Here is a 14,106-nt window from a genome sequence, read left to right on the forward strand (position 1 = left end):
ATTGCTTTGAACAGACACCATGACCAAGGCAACTCTTACAAAGACAACATTTAATTGGGGCTGGCCTAAAGGTTCAGAGGCTTAAAGGAGAAAAAGCAGTTCATTATCATCAAGACAGAAGCACAGCAGCTTCCAGGCAGGCATGGTTTAGGCAGAGCTGAGAGTTCTGTATCATCTGAAAGCCACTAGGAGAAGATGGGTTAGGAGGAGGGGCACACTGCCCACCTCCACAGTGATACACTTTCTCCAAAAGGCTACACCTACTCCAATAAGACCACATTTCCTAATAGTGCCACCCCTGGGCCAAGCATATTCAAACCACCATACTATTATACTCAAGAGCTCACTGCAGCTATGGTTGGCTGTACAAGAGGAAGCCAAAAGGATCAGTAAGCATTCTAGGGGGTAGCAATGATTGGATTCAGTGGGACTGGAAGACAAAACACGAAAGGCTGTGACAGTGATATGGTAATGGGTTAGGGTGGGAGAGCTGGGTGGAAGGTGTGAGAGGGTGGAAGTTGAGGTGGATGGAACCAAGTTACGTTGCATACAATGAATGAACTTGCCAAAGAATATGAGATACTTAAAAACAACTGACCATCATCGATGGCCATTTGCATATGGTGGTCACCCTGCTGTCAACTGGAGAGTGACAAAGGCTCATCACAGTGAGTGTTTGAGTCATTCTATCAATTCCGTTGTTTAGTGTGATGATTCTCAATCAGGAAAGTGTTAGTTTAGATTTTTCAAAACCTACTTTAATAGGGGTTATTTAACACTTCAACCTCCCTTCTAGCCCACTATCCACCAGAGGTAGGAGAAAGAAAGGTCAATAGGTAACAGGGTTTGTGGACCTGTTTAGAAACAGTTCTTTGGGGCAATTCCATTCTTCACTGTCAGCAGTCCAGTTCACCAGCAAAACACGAAACATGCAGTGGCTCAATCCAGAATAAACTATGAGGCTCTGCCAATGGGCATGAGTCTATGGAAGTGGCAAGAAGCAGCCAGAATACCACCAGAAGTTCTTTGGTGTGTTACTCTGTACAAAGTCATCACAAGTGAAGCTCAGCAAATGAAGCAAGGTGAACCAATGCAAGAGTGCCGTCTACTGGCTGTTGTGTAATACTTATACTCTTCCCAAATATGTGTCCGCTCAAGCATTTGTTCCAGCAAAACATTACATGCCCTTTCACCAGAAAGCTTCCAGAAAAGCATCATGTGTCTACTTCTGCAAAACATCCTCTCATAAGACATTTTCCAGAAAAACATCACATGACACAACTGAGTCCCCAATGAAACCAGAAATTCCCACTTGAGGAAAGTTTTCTTGCCACCTTCTTCTATGGACATTTACTAATACCAAAAGACATTGGTCGGAGGTCAGTATGTCCTATAACAGCACTGCGCTCTGATGCTGACACTGCGTTCTTTACCCTTTACAGTCATTCCCACCATGTGACCTATTGCTTCCGAGAACCTTATGTTCTTCTCAGTCTCGTGACATTTCTCCAGTCGGTGACTCAGGATACTCACCAAAGCTCCTGCCTTTAGCAAAGTTTTCCTTTGTCTTTTTCTTTCAAGTCATAGTTTATTTTGCTCTTTATCATATTCTTTGAAAATTATATATTTAATATCCATATGTATAGATATAATTTTTATGATATATAGTGATATATAGTGTGTATGTATGTGTGTATGTGAAATAGTATATTCATTCCATTCTCCCTGCAACTTTCTCTAAATCCTCTCAACATATCCCTCTCAAAGTTTCATTCCTCCTCCTTCTCTTCTTCCTTCTCCTCCTTTATTTTCAACAACACACTAAGTCCAATTAGTGTTGTTCATATGTACATGGCTGTGGGGCCATTCATAAACTAGGGAAATCTTCTTTGAGAAATCATTCTCAAGGAAGAAAGGTCCTCCCTTCCCTAGGAGCTCTCAACTGCCAACAGCTCCTTAGTACAGGGTGGGCCATGAAGAGCATCTCCCTGATGTCCGAGGTTCATGAACTGGGCAATTACTGCCCCAAGCTCCCCTACCTAGGAGCAGCATTAATTATCAGGATCCTGGAAGCTCAGTTGTGATAGTAGATGGGAGGTACCATCCTTAAAGCTGTTGATAGCTTGTTTAAGCATCTGTCTGGAACCAATGGCCAGTGTTTGGTTGTGTCTGCCCAGAAGCTAGATACATGGTCTAGGAAACAAAGGGTTGTGTTAGCAATTACACATAAAAAGTCCATTACACATAAAAAGACAATGGAAAAATTACCTCTCATGCTGGCATCTCGAAAATGTTAGGTTCCACAGCATATGGGAACATGCCAGATGGTGAACCTGGGCCTTAGCCCTCACACTGCCAAACCAAAGTGTCTACAGGGAATTGCCAGGCCAAGCATGGATATAAGGACATCAGTCTAAAAAGTCCGAGAAAGCTTTAGGTGAGTGGCACCCAATAGAGATGAGGCATTCTGTTCACATGCCAGGGGACTCATGGAGCCACAGGCTTGCAACCATAGAAGACTGCAACCAAGTCAAAACCAACAAGAACTCAAATCGTTCTAGGTCAAAACCTTGTGCTCCACCACGGGATGTTCAGCACCCCATGTCATCAATTAGGTGCCTTTCATTCTGTCCTCTGGATGAGATCATCCAGTGGGGGTGTCTTTAGGAGGGTAGAGGTCATCTTCCCCACTGTTGTGTCCCTTGGCTGAGTGTCCTGGTGGCTGTTCTTAGCAGAAATGCTAGCAGTCTTCTCCTTGCCTCTTCGTGTTTTATTACAGTTAAATGTGTCTTCCAATTTCATGTGTTGGGAACTTAATTCCCAAGTTTATATCCACAAGGTTTTTGGGGTGGACCTTTAGGAAGTTTGGGCCATAAAGGCTCTGGCTCCTTTCATAGCAATGGGTTATTGCAGAATGGCTTTGTTAGAGATCAGTTCTGTCACGTTGTGAATGGCTTTGTTAGAGACATGCTCTGTCACTATTTACTGCTGTGCTGTGATGAAGCAGGAAGGCTTCATCACATCTGCCTGGAGGCCTGCACTATCCTGAAAGACGTCCCAGCCTCAGTATAACTGTGATACATAACAGTCTTGGTATTCACTATCCTGTCTGTGTGAAGCAAGCTCTGGCCTTTTTCTATTCCACCATAAAGTTTCCTTTGAAGAGAAGCTCATTCTCTGTCTCTGAAACCACGGAATAAAGACAAGACAACGCCCTACTAAATTCTCATTTATTGATACAGCAGCCCCCTGTATGGCTCCCAAATTGAGAGTCAAATGGAGAAGCCCGCCCCCCGCCCCCCAAAGAAGCTGCAGCGACGACTTCCATTTCTATAAAATTTCCATTTTCTGTAGGGGCAAGGATAGGAAAAAACTCTCCAGCATGTCGCCTTAGCAGATGCATGGTTTGTTTCATGTCAGCAAAATGGTATGCTCGTTAATGGCTCTGGTTACGAAATGTGTCCTAGGGTCATTATTTATAATGGGCAGCAACACAAAGCAGTAACAATGCTGGCATGCAGCAACGGGCAGTGTAAAATTCTAATTGAGAGGCATTTTCTGGATTTTGATTTTAAATGTCCTGGTGTTAAAAGGGAAAGCAGCTTTCCAGAAGATGAGCATGTGACAGGAGTGAGTGCCTGGCATGTTTGTTTGAGGCACCAAAGAAAAGAGTGCCTGCCAAATCCCTTCCCCTGACACTTAAATTACATCACTATCAATGACAACATATAATTATATAACAACTGGGAGCAACTGACCACTTCCCACACACATAGCATGAGCAGAAAAAAATACGGGTTAGTATTTCTTTTCCAAGATCAACTCCAAAGAGCCCATCTGGAGCCTTCTCTGTGTTGGGCATGGTGCTTGGGTTTGCAGAGTCAGTGGCATCCACCTGAGATCCTGCACCACTATACAGGATGGCCCCTTGGTGATGAAGAGTGCAGAATTGGTGTTCATTCTGGGAAGACAGTAGGCTGGGGGGGGGGGCGGCTCCTGAAGGGGTGGGATGTACAGAAAGTGAGAAAGATTAGATGAACAAGACAAAAACAAACCAGTGAAATTGCTGTAAAGCACCTGCCTGGGTCAGGACTAAGGCATAGAAACTGAAATGTAGAAGACGATGGTATTCTATTAGCTCATGGGATTTTGGTGGCTGAGGTCACATGGTGTGTCATTTGTTGGATGAATAATTCAGAGCCGCTAGTTTAGCTCCAATATAAACCAAGGTTTAAGGTTCTCAGAGAACCGGAGAGCTAATGGCCAAAGGACAACAGAAGATGGTTTCCCAGCTTAAGAAGAGCATGGCATTGCCCTCCTCTGATTTAATGTGAGAACTAAATGGATTGGGTGATGCCAACTGAAACTGAGGAGGGTAAGGTTCTCTACCCCCTCCCCCGTTCTAGCACTCTTCTGGAAACACAAGTACACACACACACACATATACACATACTACACACACACCTACCACACATACCACACACTAATCATACACACACACCAACCATACACACTACACATACACATATACACACCACACACACTCTCTCTCCCTCTCTCCCTCTCTCCCTCTCTCCCCTCCCTCCCTCTCCCTCCCTCCCTCTCTCCCTCTCTCTCTCTCTCTCTCTCTCTCTCTCTCTCTCTCTCTCTCTCTCTCTCTCTCTCTCTCTCTGTCTCTCTCTCTCCTCCCCAGCTTTCTGGGCAGCCTTTAGGCTTGTCAAGTTGGCACCTCAGATGAACCACTGCAAAAACTATATAAAAAATATTTAGTGCTTGGCTTTCAACTTGTATGTTTTGATTTATTAGCAGACTGTGAGATCAAAGTAATGTGTTTGGAAAAAATAGAAAGTGTCAGTGTGCAGTTTAGAGGCTTCCTGTTTCATCAACATCTGCATATGCCTTTACATAGGTAGATGCTGTGTGCCTGGATCACAATGTGTATTTTTCAGTAGATGACAATTCAGACAAGAGTGTAAAACTCTGACTTAAGGTGAACTCAGTATAAAACCACAGGGCCTTGTTAGCAAGCCCATTACATGACTCTACTTTGCAGAAACAGAACTCATGAAATGCTATGGCTGGGAAGCAGGAGTCTTCCACCCCACCCCACCCCACGCCATCCCCCTCCTGTGCTGTGCTCTGGCACTGGATAGGTACCACCTGGTGTGCAATACTGTTAATAACGACCAACACCTGTGGACAGTCCATGTTCTAACTCCCCTATGAAGATCAGATTGTTTTATTTTATAGATGTAGGCAGGAGGCCACCACTTTCTCGGCCCTGTGGAGTTGTAGGTGATACAGTACACCCTGAGATTCAGTAGAACTGCTAACTTTTACTTCAGCTTTTTCACCATGGGGACTTGCCAAGACTGAGCTTTGTGGCGTAAACTCTCCTTTGGCACACGTCTGTATATTATTCAGTATACTTGTTATCTCTCTCTTCAACTACCCAAATTTCTTAACATTTAAGCAAGATTACTTCACTGTGGTACAGAGTTGGGAGATCAGAAATTTGGTCATGTTATCAAAGGGGTGGCAGTTTTCTCTATGATGGCCAGAGTCGAACTTGGAAACACTCAATGGAGGGTACTTGAGGATTGGTCACACAACCATCTGGAGGCATCTTCATCCTCATCCTGTGCCTTGGCTTAAATGCCAGCAAGGCTGAGACTGTTGACCTTAGCATACCTTCATGAGTTCTTCATAAGTCTGGGTGTGGTTCGGGGCTAGCATCTCCTGTAGAGGGAAAATAAGGGCAAACACTTTGAGTGGACCTGATGGACTCCCTGAGTTTACTTACCAACTGTCTCAGGGCTTTCCAGTTGTGAACAGACACCATGACTAAGGCAACTCCTATAAGGACAACATTTAATTGGGGTTGGCTTACAGGTTCAGAGTTTCAGTCTGTTATCATCAAGTCAGGAGCAGGCCAGCATATAGGCAGATATGATGCAGAGTTCCACATCTTCATCTGAAGGCTTCTAATGGAAGACTCACTTCCAGGTAGCTAGGACTAGGGTATTAAAACCATGCTCAGTGACACATCTACTCCAACAAGGCCACACCTTCTAATAGTGCCCACTCTCCAGCCCAAGCATACACTAACCATCACACCAACTAGCCTCAGAATGGCACTTATCAATTCTTCTATTATTTTCCCTTGGCTGGCAAGTCCACTCAGTTCACTTCTTGATACAAACCACTCTCTGAGATATTCTCAATTTTTCTTCGTCTGCAACCAATGTGTGCAAGCTTCCTTGCTTTGGGGATGACAGGATTTCCCTTGGTGTGGGAGAGCAAGTGGCTCAAATTCCTTGTGATGCATAGGGCACTTTGTGGTTAATAATCTACTGTTCATTATAATGATCTGTAGTCCCTATAAGAGTAAATGAGCTGGAACCACAGATATATTTACTGCCTTAATTTAGTCGCTAGCATTAGGTCTATTTTAAAGTATTTTCTCTCCATTTGGATGGGATTTCTTTTATCTGAGCTTATCTTCAATGTCAATAAGTTTAGCACTCCCCAACAGCTGGAAGCCCAGATATTATACATCTCCCCTCCTATTAATCTTTTGTAAGTTGATTTTTATAGCTAAGGAACCCATTCATCACTGAAGTTGTCCGCTTGCATTTGTATGTTCTTCCATTTAGCTAACTGAACTCTATTTCTTTATCTAGACTAAAGTTCTTTGTCATTTTAATAGTTTATAGAGTTCTCCCTCCATGTCAGATTGTTCACAAAGAACAAAAGGATGCTACTAATACCCCTCGTTCCCTTTCATCTTAACCCATTCCCAACGCTGTTTGGTAAAGTTATCTCTGAGAATCATGAGACATTCCATGTTCTGTAAGAACACTGAGAATCTGGCAGCTTTTCTATGAAGAACCAGACAGCATGCTTCATTTATCTGTCTCTCTCATCCAACAAGACCCATCCTTGACTTTATTCGCCTACATCTTCCTGAATTTATATAAAAGGTTTTTAAACCCAGTGTGATGGGATACAGTGACACGGCAAAGAACACTGGGGTTGATGGATCTAAGAAGAATGGAGTCTGAGGGTAATGAAACAGAAAAGACAGAGGAGGGATGTTTGGTTCCGATCTTAAATGCCGACCAGAGAGGCCCACATGCCCAAGGATTGGTCTGCTGTAACTTATCCAAATTATTCCTATCCTTGCCTTGCTTCCAAATGAATTAGACTCAGACTATGATTTATTTAGCTTTTGCACAGTAACTGAGGGATTACCCCGAATCCTATTTTCTGATAGCTGGATGTGCTTCCCTAGATATGTTCCCCAAGTACTTGCTGTTCATTTTATTCCTAGGTCATTTCTGCTCCACCACCCTGTCCTCAGGCTCCAATTTCCTCAGGTGCACACTCCTGGTCCATCATATCTAATGGAGACCTGAGTTCCCTCCATCTTCTTCCTCCTTCACTCTCTGTGTCCTTCTTTCTCCTTTATTCTTCTGGTAGTCCCTACCTGTGACCCACAGCCAAATAGCTGAAAGCCTATTTCCTTCTATTTCCAAGAGTAATTGGCTATAGTCACATTTATTTAACCCATAGTTTTAAATTGGGGGGCAAAGTTTGCACAACAAAAGCTAGCATACCTGGGAATTCACTTGTCTTGGAGTAACCAGATCTTGGGGAATGTTAGCATTTGAATAAACAGGGGCACCAGACCACGTGCACTAGTCAGAGGCCACAGAACCTGTAAAGTGTTGGGGGAAGCAGCAGGAAGCTAGGTTACTGGAGGTGTGCCCAAGAAGGACCATCTTTGTCTGCTTTCCAGCACCACGAGGTGAGCAGTTTTCTCCACTGAGTTCCCACCATGATCTTCTGCCTCACCTCTTTTGTTGCCCAAAAGCAACAGAAGCTAAGGGACCACAGAGAGCTCTGCGACCTTTCTCTAACCCGGGTTTCTCTGGTTCTTTTCTACAGTGGTGCAAAGATGACACACACAGCACAACTCTCATCAGAAAAAAACAGTGAAGTCCTGAGCCCCATTAGAGCAGAGAGCTATGCTTCTCATTGCAGATGAGGTCAGAGATCAAGCAGGGAACAATCCGAACCAGGGAGCCATTATCCAGGAGCTAGATACCCGGGCTCTAGGGCACATGTACCTCAGCTTTTCTAGGTCCTGCACGGCATCCCAGGCAAGGGGGAGCATGTGGGAAGTTCAAGTGACCTGTGCCAGTTGATGGGTTGACTAAGGGTTGGGGTGCACAATCCTCTTGGAGGATTGGTTTTGCTTGCTTATTCTAGAAGTAGTTTGCATAGTACGGAATTGAGCAATGCTGAAAGGATTGAGCAAGGGAAGCCAAGAGTGATGATGGGCACCACTCAATCCATGCACACCCTGGATACCTGACAGCTGCTACCATAACTGTGGGTTGGGGAGGTGCTGGGGACAGCTCATACAGACTCAGGGCCAGCAGGCAGACCAGGCATTTTCTAGTCACTGTGGCCAGTGTGGCTGAAAATGTGGACAGAGAGTGGACATTGCCCTTCAAACACTGTGACCTGGAGTCATGCCACAAGGAGCCAGGCGAGGTTCTTCAGAGGCCTGCTGGCAAGCACTGGCCTGGACCGCTGCAGGCCTCTGGTGAGAGAAGAACCAGTCTGCTCTCTGTACACTGAGCTGCTTCTGCAAATGAAGTGGGGCTGTGCCTCCGGCCCCCTCTGAAAACAAGGCCGCAAATCTTTCTGCACAGCAGTCTCTCTGAACTCCAGGTATTCTGTGTTCCCACATGGAAGGTTAAGTGCTTACCACACCTTTTGAACCTTTCTATACCAAGCATTCTGCATGCACAAATGCCTCTCACATAGACTCCATCCACACTCCTAGTTTCTCCCATGACAAAACAAGGTGGCCCGGGGGCACACAGCTGATAAAGAGGTGACAGCCAATGGCCCGGGGGCATACAGCTGATAAGAGGTGACAGCCAGAAAGCTACACAATCTGAGACCAGAATCTTCATCATGACCTATTTACCTATCTACTGCATAGCACCGCTCTTCAAGACACTCACCAAAGGACACCCCTCTGCTTTGCCAACAGGAGGCATCAGGCACATAGTAGGCCCTCAGATGGCCTGAATCTATCTGTCCTTAGCATGCTGCCTACTTAGGACAGGCAGGAACCAACCTGCCATGAAGTTTATGCTGTGTGTGGACCCTGGGACTCAACCAAATCGTTGAGGAATCTGGTTCTCTCAGTAGCTGCCCAGCTCCACCCTCCAGACTCCAAGGATTTGCAAGAAACGCCTCAGCCTATCTCTATGGCCTGTAATCTGCACTTGGGCTCACTGAGAGAAGAACTGAAGCCCTTGGAACTTAAGTGGACATTCTGCTTGTTCATTTTTTTTTTCCCTTTCTGGAGGGACAGATATCAGTCAGTCACATTTGGCAAGGAGTTTGGGACACAGCAGTCTGGGCCTTGGTGGATCAGCTTTGTTATATCGGTTCCCACCTAAACCAAGCAGCACATGTGCAGCCTGGGCCCAGGGAAGCGCTGACAATTAAAGCCACGTTTCCAACTGGCGTGGATGAAAGATTGGAAAATTCTGGCCTGTCTTGAGGCTGAAGATGGTTACTGAAAAGTTTTCAGAATATGAAAAAAAAATTGAAATCACTTTTGGCATGAAGAAGCAAATGACTGAGTCAAGTCATGGAGCTACTTTTCCTAGAGAAATACCCATGGGAGGTTCAAGATCTCACATGCCCAATTGTCACCTTAGCGGGCCCCTAGGTACTAGGGTCTGTGCTAGAGAGAAACAGGTGCCCCACAAGGTGGTTCACAGAGGACTCCGACCCTCTATCACCTCTCAGATGTCTCTCCCTCACCAGAGCCTTCCCGCACTCTGGAGGTGGATAGGGTTGGCTGGTCTGGGGCAGAGGTGTGTCTGCACTGAGGGAGGTGGGCGCGGGTTGCTGGTAGCTGGGCAGTTGAGGCGGAGAGTCTAGCAGGTTCCTAGGGTTGCAGGCAGATGCGGAGGTGGGTGGAGACGATCACGATTGAGGAGGAGCACACAGGCGCACTCACCGCCTTCCTCCTTCCCTTCCTCTTCCTCCCACCCCGCCCCCGGGGGGCGGTACCCTGGTCCCTAGGGAAGGTCTGCACCCCCGGAGGGTGGCGGCCAGGGAGGAGGGCTGGGATTGGGACCGCTGCAGCGGGTGGCAGACGCTGTGGGCCTCTCCCCCACTCTTCCTCACTGCCTGCTCCTGATCCCCGCCCTTCCTCCTCTCCATCCTCCCCATCTTCCTCCCGGTCCCTGGCAGCCGCGGTTAGGGGAGCAGCCTGCGGCACCGGGGCTGCTCAGCCTTTGTCTCTGGCCGCGGAGCGCGCCCGGGCCCAGCGCAGCGTAAGTGACGGGGCCGGGGCCGGGCCGCGGGGGGCTCGGTGGGGCGGGCCCTGGCGCGGGTGCTGCCTTAGGGGGGTGGAGTGCGGCGGAGGGGAGGCCGGGCTGGAGGAGCCTCGGCCCCGATGCTCGGGCGGCGCCGGTGCGGGGGTGCAGAGGGGCGCGTGGCCGGCTCGCGGGGCGCCGCAGCCTCGCGCCCGCGGTCGTGCGGCTTGGGTGCAAATCCTGTTTCTCCGGGCAGAGGCCACGCGGGGACGGAGGAGGCTGCGAGGACCTGCAGTCATGGAAAAACGGGAGAGGAGCCGGCCCAGCGTCACCACCATCACCATCACCACCACCACCACCACCACCACCACTACCATCACTGACCGTCGCCCATCCCACTACCCCTCTTCATCCCCCATCTCATCTCCCCGCATACTGCCAACTTTGTCAGACCATTTCCTTTACATCCGGTAATACTTAGATCGCGAGTGAGTGCAGCTGCTGTGGGAAGTTCATCCAACAGGCCACTGAGCTGCCTCGGCTTTCCCCGTCAGAGAAAGGGGCCTAGGAGGCCTCCTCCATATAGCCACTGAGGTGGGTTGGGTGTCTGGCTCTTTAATCCGAGTTCTAGAAGGGACATAGAGGCATGTCACTTGTTAATGATGAAAGTGACACTAAAGTAACGTCTTCATCAAGACAGAGGTTTGCAGTTTGAGAGTTCATCTCTTATCTTTTAAGTGCCGAAGTATTAATAGCAAATGAAAACATAAACGAAACTTTGACCGAACTGTTCCAAAAAAGAAGCAGAAGCAAGTACTTTGTAGGAACCCCACTTCGGCTCGTTAAGGGCAGTTCACTTTGCTTAGAGTAGACACCGTCCTTTCGAGTGCTGCGTTTCTGATGAAGCTCATTGTTTTGGAGGCTTACCTTGTACCCTGGTGCTTTTCACACCACCTGAAGAGCATCTTAATTACTGGGTTTCAAAGCAGCCCTTTGCCAGCTCAGCACAGAACAGTGAGAATAAACGCACATTCCTAGAATGGGTCCAGGCATCTGCCTCCTTCGGAAAAGACACAGTAAGATCCTAAGCCCTTCTTTATTTCCTGGGAAATTTGGGGAACCCCACTTGGGCTGCCTCATGTTTCCAGGGAGGTAATAGAAGCTCTTTTTAAGGATTCTTAATCTTATTAATAAAAATAATTTAAGAATGGGCTCGGAAGGAAGCTCGAGGACAATTTTGAATTTATTTTATTTGAACCCCAGGGCAGGTAAAGTGTAAATGTCAGCGGTTTCCAGGAGGGGAAAAGGACAGAGAGGGAGAGACAGCCCCATTACACGGTGGAAGCCGGTGTTAGGGGCAGCTTCAGAGAAAAAGCGACAAAGTCCAAAACGTTCAGAGCAGCATGCTCAGGCAACTGTCTGAAAGAAGGAAAGGGTGTTAAATAAAAAAAGAATGGAAAAAAGAAAGTGATGTTTTTCCAGGTAATTTAGAAAATTGGTGGTAGAACCACACAGCTAGGAGTTATGGGAAGGAATGGTACATTAATTAGCTCAAGAAAAGAATAATTATTTCTCTCATCTCTTTGGCACAACTTAGGGTGAATCTGCCTTTCTGAGGGGCAGTCCCTTTGTCCAGAGACCAACTGGATTAACTCTTGTGCTCTGGATAGTTTCGAACCTTCAGTGTCCATCCAAGCCTAGAGGTGGAGCCTATTCTTCTGACCATGAGAAAACATGTTTTCCTTAGGGACCTCAACAAAGCCCCGATCCAGGCTTCTATAATAGTTTCCTCTCTGAAGAGGTGACCTTAGAGCTATAAGGGTGGCCCTCATAATGTGGTTTACTCTGTGTTCTGCAGGAAATAGGAAAAGTAGAGTTGTTAAAAAATGATGTGAGTGTGGTCAGTGTGCCTTGTATATGTCTGTGAAACTGTCCATGAACAGACTTTAACTTAAAAAAAGAAAAATAATTTTAAACACAACATAATAACAGTGAAAAAGAAGACCTCACTAAGCAGTGCTTACCGTTACCATAGTTGGGAATATCTCAGATGCTCAAGCGTTATGCTTCCTAGACTCCGACCTACCCAGTTTATGAAATGGGGTTTCATGAAAATCTCCAAAAAAATTGTAATTTTGTGGGAAAAGCCTTTGAAACAATTTCTTGTCTTAAAACTGTTTCAAGTCCCAAATTTATGTAAGGCCTAGCCAGTCACACACAGTCACATTTCAGAGCAGAAACTAAAGAACTACCTTGCTGTATTTTAAATTCTGAATTTTGGGGAAAGAATTAGCATCTTAATGAGTTCTCATGCCTTTGGTTGTATTTTAGTCGTTTTTTGTTGCAAATTAAAAATAACTGATTTGTTTTATTTTGGAATTTGGGGTACTGGGAATTGATCCCAAGATCATGAGCTCACACACACTCTTATCACTGAGCTACGGTCCCCATTCTCGTTTTTTGAAGTATTTACATGCATAGAATGTGCAATCCCTCACAGCACATATGCATCTTTGCCTATATAATCTTGCTTTGTACCCCTTCTCAGCCTAGATGCTTTCAGATTATAACCAACACTTGACTTTGGCCAACACAGAAAATTCTTTAGAAACCATTTCTAAAATCTTTAAAAAAAAACTTACTTTGCTGAGTCTAGTTGGCGTCCAATAGTTCTGGCCCTGGAACCAGTGGTGTGTAGACATGGGCCTTGCTTGGTGGAATTACATGGGCAACATCTGTCAGGTTCAGGACCTGGGACTGGGAGGAAGGTGGGTTCTAACTTTGTTTGGAGAGGGAAATGGGAAAACTCCAAGAGGCTGTGAACTTTTCAGTTGGAAACAGAGAAGTGAGCATTGATCAGCTCAGCTACAACACAGAAGGAAAGGGAAGTTTTCCGTGTAGAGGGTGCATCTGAAGTCATTAGCTCAGAGAGCAGGGAGGCAGAGGACTGAGGTCGGTTGCAGACAGTTGGTATTTTGTGGTGCTGGGACTATCAGGTGTTCAAAGATCCACCCTTGAAAGCTTTTGGCACTGCTCTGAGGTCTGGGAACAACTTAAATGGCCGCATAGCAAGAAGAAAGCCGGGAGAACTAGCAGACTGCTGTCTCATTCCAGATACGAGCCGGAATGCCTGGGGGTGTGAGCGTCCCAGTGAGGGACAGGGTGGTCTTGACTAATTTGAGGTTACAAGGGAGAATTCGCACAACCTCATGTTTGACAAGGGAAATTTGTGTATGACTCTTGGGCTTCTGAGGTCTTGGGAAATGATTACATTTCTTTGTCAATGTACTCTTAATAATAATAGTTTCACCTGCAGGGAGGGCTGTGTGCTAGGTCAGTACACCTGTGTGCAGGCAATGATCAGTTAGTAGACCCTGCAGTGATCAGTTACTTACTTACAAGACCCTGCAGGGATTGGTTACTTACTAGATACAATTCCTTGTCAATTCACTGTGTGTGGCACTTCTGGTTATTCATTAACAAGGGGAGGGTGCTTTCAGCAGAGTTGCATTCCTCAGATTCCTCTGTGCTGTAAGGCTATCTAGTATCCCTTCCCCAGTACCCCTTCTCATTCTTTTTTTTCTTTTTGGATACCGAGTGTCACTATGTAGCATCAGCTGGCCTGAAACTCACTACATAAATAGACCTCACTAACCTGGAAGTTAGTCCATTGCTCCAGCCTCCTGGGTGCTGAAATAAAAGGTGTGCACCACCATACCCATCCCATTTTTGAGACAGTGTCTCACTTTGT

The 14,106-nt window shown here is 46.3% G+C and overlaps 2 long non-coding RNA genes across 2 annotated transcripts; one reads left to right on the forward strand and one right to left on the reverse strand.

Moving 5' to 3' along the window:
• Positions 1-5,146: 5,146 nt before the first annotated feature.
• Positions 5,147-10,042, reverse strand: LOC127692932 (uncharacterized). The gene is made up of 4 exons (XR_007979543.1): positions 9,834-10,042; positions 7,620-7,720; positions 5,891-6,016; positions 5,147-5,739 (listed from the first exon to the last, which is right to left on the reverse strand). It is a non-coding gene; the product is annotated as an uncharacterized LOC127692932 (long non-coding RNA).
• A 67-nt stretch (positions 10,043-10,109) lies between these two features.
• On the forward strand, positions 10,110-10,852 carry LOC127692931 (uncharacterized). The gene is made up of 2 exons (XR_007979542.1): positions 10,110-10,373; positions 10,612-10,852. It is a non-coding gene; the product is annotated as an uncharacterized LOC127692931 (long non-coding RNA).
• Positions 10,853-14,106: the final 3,254 nt, after the last annotated feature.

This window comes from Apodemus sylvaticus, chromosome 9, assembly GCF_947179515.1.
Source record: "Apodemus sylvaticus chromosome 9, mApoSyl1.1, whole genome shotgun sequence".
Lineage (NCBI taxonomy): Eukaryota > Metazoa > Chordata > Mammalia > Rodentia > Muridae > Apodemus > Apodemus sylvaticus.